The following is a 6,705-nucleotide window of genomic DNA, read 5'->3' as shown; positions in this document are numbered from 1 at the left end:
GGTCACTGTGTCTGTGGAGTTTGCACATTCTCCCCGTATCTGTGTGGGTTTCCTCCAGGTGCTCTGGTTTACGTCCAAAGATGTGCAGGTTGGTGGATTTGCCAGGGTAAATCACCTCTTGGTGTCAGTGGGAATTAGCTGGGTAAATGCATGGGTTTATGGGGATAGGCCCTGGGTGGGGTTGTTGTTGGTATAGGCTTGATGGGCCAAATGGCCTCCTTCTGGACTACAGGGTTCATATGATATCTGTCCACGTTCTTCCTACCAAGATGCATCATCGCTCTTTTCCACATTGAACCTCATCTGCCACCTGTCTGCCCACTCCCACTTGTACATGTCCTTTGGAAGTTCTGCACTGCTCTGTTTCCAAACTTCCGAGGTTCACGTCACCCACAGACTTTGAAAAGTAGAGATGTAGATCCATCAATGTGCATCGGACTGCTCTCTCGCCATTGGAGAAGGACTACACTGCTCAAGGCCATTCGGGCCATCCTGCCTGTGCCAGCCTTTTTGGAAGTTTCTGGGAAGGGGGTGAGAGGGACGCTCAGAGTTCCAGCTCCAGCCAGTGGTTGGTCTTGTGTGTGGGCACAATGTTTGTTTGAATCACAGTCACCCTTTTTCTGTTCCCTTTTTGGGTGTAGCCAGTCTGCCTAGATTAGCTTGTGGGTGGCCCCACCCAGCTAAAAATAACTGTGTGGGGGGGGTTATCCACCCAGACTTATTCACTGTCCTGCCCTCTCATAGAAGACCATCCGGCCCATCTCAATCCCACCCAGGCCCCATTCCTGTAACCCCATACATTTACCCTAGCTAATCCCCCTGACACTGAGGGGCAATTTAGCACAGCCAATCCACCGAACCTGCACATCTTTGGACTGTGGGAGGAAACTGGAGGACCCGGAAGAAACCCACGCAGACACGGGGAGAATGTACAGACTCCGTACAGACAGTGACCCAAGCCAGGAATTGAACCCTGGTGCTGTGAAGCAGCAGTGACCCTCCCCCCTCTTGTTCATGCCCCCTCGGCGCTGACTTGTTGGGGGGGAAGGGGGATGTTTGAAGCGACGCACAGTGAGATCCCACGATGCATCATCGTTTGAGGACTGCCCCCTCTGCCCTGGGGGTGGGGGTGGAGGGGCTGGTTGTAAGCGAGAGAGGTTCTCCTGAAGTTCGGAGCTCAGACCCCAAACCCTCCTGGGGTCCGGTGAGGGAGACCCTGTAGACCATTGGCACACAGGCAGAGCTGCCAAGGCTTTAAGAAACGGGCAGTGCTTCAACAAGCTGGGGTGTCCTCTGCCAGGCCCTTTGTCGCTGGGCCCGAGGTGGGCCTTATAAGGCAAAAACTACCGAAGAGCGCTGGCTGAATTTTTCTCCTGTGACTGAAATGCTTTCTCCTCAACCAAGGGCCCAGAGGGCAGGAAGTTAGCGAGGAGAAAAAAAGCGATTAAGCCTTGCTGCCTGTCTGGAATTGCCCATATTTGAGCATGAGTGGTTTCTTGAAAACACATTTTTGGCTCCAACTCTTGTACCTTACCAACCAACTCATTTATCAACTACAATCCTCGGGAGTTAGGCTTCTGACGTCACCCTCGGCCTAGTAGGCTGGAAGATGCCCTCCTAATCGACCGTTTTCTTTTCTCCCCACCCTGTTTTAATCTTTTTAAAAAAATTCTCTCCAAGGGTGTCATTTTCCCCCTCCGAGATCGGGTGGATTTTGGAGCTGCTTTAGCGACTGTTTCACTTTTTAAAACAAATATCGCTCTTTGAGGCCCTTCGTGAGGGGTGTGGTTGCGCAATTGGGTGGTGTGGGGGCTGTCCGCCCGATTGTAGGCCCAAACCAGGTCCAGGGATATTAGTGAGCCTGTTGGCTGTGGCTTCCTCAATGATCTGAGACACTAAACAGATCTTAAATGTATTTTTGATTTTAAAACTGCCTGGCTAAGGTTTTAATTCTCTATATATCCTTCATTACTCGTCCAACAAGAGAATGGCTACACCACACTCTGTCAAGCAAGCTGTTCCTGGCCCAGAACATTTCGACTTCCATTGGGCACGGTAGCACAGTGGTTAGCACTGCTGCCTCACAGCTCCAGGGACCTGGGTTCGATTCCCGGCCTTGGGTCACTGTCTGTGTGGAGTTTGCACATTCTCCTCGTGTCTGCGTGGGTTTCCTCCGGGTGCTCCGATTTCCTCCCACAGTCCAAAGACGTGCGGGTTAAGTTGATTGGCTATGCTAAAAAATTGCCCCTTAGTGTCTTGAGATGCGTAGGTTAGAGGGATTAGTGGGTAAATATGTAGGGATATGGGTGTAGGGCCTGGGTGGGATTGTGGTCGGTGCAGACTCGATGGGCCAAATGGCCTCTTTCTGTACTGTAGGGTTTCTTTGATTTCTATGATGATTGTCAGATCTGTCGCACTCCCTTTGTACAGACAAATCGGAAGAAGGCCATTCACCCCCATCTATTGTGCCTCTGTTAGCCCCTTTTGCAAGAGCTATTCAATTGGCCCCCATTTTTCTCCCTCGTGCTTTCCCACGTAGCTCTGCAAATATTATCCCACACTCCAAAGATGTGTGGGTTAGGTGGATTGGCCATGCTAAATTACCCCTTGGCGTCGAGGGTTGAGCAGGGTAAGTACATGGGGGTTGGGCCTGGGTGGGATTGTGGTTGGTACAGACTTGATGGGCTGAATGGCCTCCCTTCTGCACTGTAGGGATTCTGATTTGTACCACAATTCGCAGAGTCAAAACGAAATCTTCTCGTCTCTCTCTCTCCCCCCTTTTTACTGATTCTCCAATCTGTGTTCACTCCCCCCACCCTGGTTACCAACCCTTCTCTCGCTGGGAAGCCCCCCTCCTCATTTACTCCTTCGAAACCCCCTCGTGATAGTGACCGCCCTCCCACCAGCAGTCTAGTCCCCTCCCCCCGCAACCCCCACTGTGAAACGTCTGCGCCCAGGCCTCCCCAAGGCCCTGACGTCCTTCCTGTGAAATGCAGGCCCCCAGAACGGGACCCAGTTCTCTCGCTGAGGCTTAATCAGCAGAGTTTTGTTCCTGTGATGTTCGTTTTTTTCTCCATCTGTGAAGGTCAAAAGCTGCCTGACTCAAACATTCCTTGAAATCTCCTGTTCTGTTGTCGAGTGAGGCCCAGAGAGAGAGAGAGAGAGAGAGGCCCCTTGGCCAGCTCTGCACAACACCCAGCGATCTGCCCACAACCAAGTCACTTAGCAACCAGACCCTGTTCAAAGGAATTCTGGGCAGTTCCTGAAGAATAAGTCTGATCGCTGAATCCTGTTTGACCCTGTTCTGGAAGTTTTGGGGGGGGGGTAAAGAGAGAGAGAAACAGCGAGAGAGAGAGGAGGATTTTCATTTTGTCCCTGTATAACACTGGGGTACAGTACTGGTGTGGACGGGTGTGTCACTGTATAACACTGGGGTACAGTACTGGTGTGGACAGGTCTGTCACTGTATAACACTGGGGTACAGTACTGGTGGGGACGGGTGTGTCACTGTATAACACTGGGGTACAGTACTGGTGTGGACAGGTCTGTCACTGTATAACACTGGGGTACAGTACTGGTGGGGACGGGTGTGTCACTGTATAACACTGGGGTACAGTACTGGTGTGGACAGGTCTGTCACTGTATAACACTGGGGTACAGTACTGGTGGGGACGGGTGTGTCACTGTATAACACTGGGGTACAGTACTGGTGGGGACGGGTCTGTCGCTGTATAACACTGGGGTACAGTACTGGTGGGGACGGGTCTGTCGCTGTATAACACTGGGGTACAGTACTGGTGGGGACGGGTCTGTCACTGTATAACACTGGGGTACAGTACTGGTGGGGACCGGTCTGTCACTGTAACACTGGGGTACAGTACTGGTGGGGACAGGTCTGTCACTGTAACACTGGGGTACAGTACTGGTGGGGACAGGTCTGTCACTGTAACACTGGGGTACAGTACTGGTGGGGACGGGTCTGTCACTGTATCACACTGGGGTACAGTACTGGTGGGGACAGGTCTGTCACTGTATAACACTGGGGTACAGTACTGGTGGGGACAGGTCTGTCACTGTAACACTGGGGTACAGTACTGGTAGGGACAGGTCTGTCACTGTAACACTGGGGTACAGTACTGGTGGGGACGGGTCTGTCGCTGTATAGCACTGGGGCACAGTACTGGTGGGGATGGGTCTGTCGCTGTATAACACTGGGGTACAGTACTGGTGGGGACGGGTCTGTCACTGTATAACACTGGGATACAGTACTGGTGGGGATGGGTCTGTCTCTGTATAACACTGGGGTACAGTACTGGTGGGGATGGGTCTGTCTCTGTATAACACTAGGGTACAGTACTGGTGGGGATGGGACTGTCGCTGTATAACACTGGGACACAGTACTGGTGGGGACGGGTCTGTCACTGTATAACACTGGGACACAGTACTGGTGGGGACGGGTCTGTCACTGTATAACACTGGGGTACAGTACTGGTGGGGACGGGTCTGTCGCTGTATAACACTGGGACACAGTACTGGTGGGGACGGGTCTGTCAATGGTGATGGGAGCACAAAGCTCACTGGGTGGATGAGTTTATTGGTCATTATCTCTTTTTAATCAAACTGTGACTTGGAGCAGCTGTGGTATCTTGAAGCAAAACCAACATTGTGTAATTTAATGAAGAAATGTTGCCATTAATTGCCACAGGGCTGGTGGATCAGTTGCGTTTGCTTGCCACATTTGGGGGGTGGGGATTCAGAATTTACTTGCCGGGGTGAGAGGACCTGATGGAATTTCTTCCAGTCTAAAAGGCTTGAAATTACTTTGCTGTTTTTAGTTATCTTCCTGCGTGTCCCGACTATGACCTAGTGTGACACGCCCTGGATTTTTTTCGGTTGCTACGAGCTATTTGCTCCACAGGGCCTGTCTCTGCACGAGTGTGGGAGTGTGCTAAGCGATGGCGGTGTAGTTACTGTAACATAGGGAAGAGGCAGCTGTGTTTTTGTTGGGCAGAGCAAGATCCCGCAGGCAACCAATGACCCCCAGTCGTACTTTTAAAACATTGGTGTGGGTTAGGGGTTAAATATTGGGTGCAACTCTTCCCGCCACTGCCCTTCCAATAATGGCCGCGAGATCTTTCATGAGGATGGAACGGGGGGGGGGGGGGGGGCATTTGGGCTCGACCTCTCCTTGTGGAAGATCTCCACTGGTGTGGCAGTCCCTCCAGTCTGAGGTTGGGGTGGGGAGGGGGGTTGGGGGGAGGCTTGTGTTGACCAGGTCCAAGATGGCGGTCCTAATGTTGAAAGATTTATCTCTTAATAACTTCTCAATCTCCTGCCCGCACAACACTTCCCTAGGGATGGGCAATAAATGTTGGCCAACCAGCGACCACCCCACCCCCAACCTAGCCTTTCTTCGAAGTGTGATTATGGTCACCATTTTGTGTGCATAAAGGATGGCCAACCAATTGGCACACGGGATGCTCCCACGTTAAACAGCTGAGTGATAAATCACCCAAACTTTTAGTTTCAGTAAATTTTTTGCCCCTCCCCAGATCCCTGGTCCAAACCGCACTCAATTCTCAACAAGGGAGAGAGACCTCCACTGGGGGGAGGGGGTGCTGGGGCAGTGGAGAGACCAGAAAGTTTGGATTTGACATTGCTTGTTAGAATTTAGGCCCCGCACCCCCCCACTGATGCTCATGGTCTGCGCCAAGACAGGGAGAACAGCCCCTCGGGTGGGCGGACTCTACCATTTGGGGTGCCATGATAGGGGTGGCCCAGGCCCAGCACCGACCCGAGATCGTGAGCCAAAGTTTGGCATCTTCTCTTTCCCCCACCAAGTGCTAATTTGACTCACCCTGACTATTTCGAGCATCTTCCAGCCAGTTCTTAATCTTTCCCTTTTTTCAGAGATGCTTCCAGAACTCCAGCCGAAAAGCCATACCCAAATTCCTGTTGTGGAATGTCAAGTAGTCCACTTTTTTTAACCATGTTCCGTTGGGAGGGGTGAGGAGGGAGAAGGCACCAAGCTTTGACTCGCAAGCTTGAGTTGGGGCCAGGCCTATCGTGGCACCCCAAGTGGCAGCACCCCCTTGACTGTGTGGCTGTTCAAAGAACAAAGAAAATTACAGCACAGGAACAGGCCCTTTGGCCCTCCAAGCCTGCACCGACTATGTTGCCCGACTTAACTAAAACCCCCTCCCCTTCCAAGGACCATATCCCTCTAGTCCCATCCTATTCATGTATTTGTCAAGGCGCCCCTTAAAAGTCACTACCATATCCGCTTCCACTACCTCCCCCGGCAACGAGTTCCAGGCACCCACTACTCTGTGTAGTTTTTTTAAAAAAATCTGCCTCGTACATCTCCTTTAAACCTTGCTCCTCGCACCTTAAACCTGTGCCCCCTAGTAATTGGCTCTTCCACCCTGGGGGGCAAAAGTTTCTGACTATCCACTCTGTCCATGCCTCTCATAATCTTGTAGACTTCTATTAGGTCTCCCCTCAACTTCTGTCGCTCCAATGAGAACAAACTAAGTTTCTCCAATCTCTCCTCATAGCTAATGCCCTCCATACCAGGCAACATCCTGGTAAAACTTTTCTGTACCCTCTCCAAAGTCTCCATCTTTCTGGTAGTGTGGCGACCAGAATTGAACACTATATTCCAAGTACAGCCTCACTAAGGTTCTATAAAGCTGCAACATGACT

The 6,705-nt window shown here is 51.6% G+C and overlaps 1 pseudogene across 1 annotated transcript in view; it reads left to right on the top strand.

Moving 5' to 3' along the window:
* Window positions 1-426: 426 nt before the first annotated feature.
* Window positions 427-6,705, top strand: part of LOC144490095 (filamin-A-like) — a 30,574-nt pseudogene continuing 24,295 nt past the window's right edge. The window contains exon 1 of the transcript XR_013497156.1: window positions 427-568. The product of XR_013497156.1 is annotated as a filamin-A-like (transcript). The remainder of the gene's footprint in view (window positions 569-6,705) is intronic.

Source organism: Mustelus asterias, unplaced genomic scaffold (genome assembly GCF_964213995.1).
Source record: "Mustelus asterias unplaced genomic scaffold, sMusAst1.hap1.1 HAP1_SCAFFOLD_2868, whole genome shotgun sequence".
NCBI lineage: Eukaryota > Metazoa > Chordata > Chondrichthyes > Carcharhiniformes > Triakidae > Mustelus > Mustelus asterias.
This window is presented reverse-complemented; position numbering and strand designations above follow the sequence as displayed.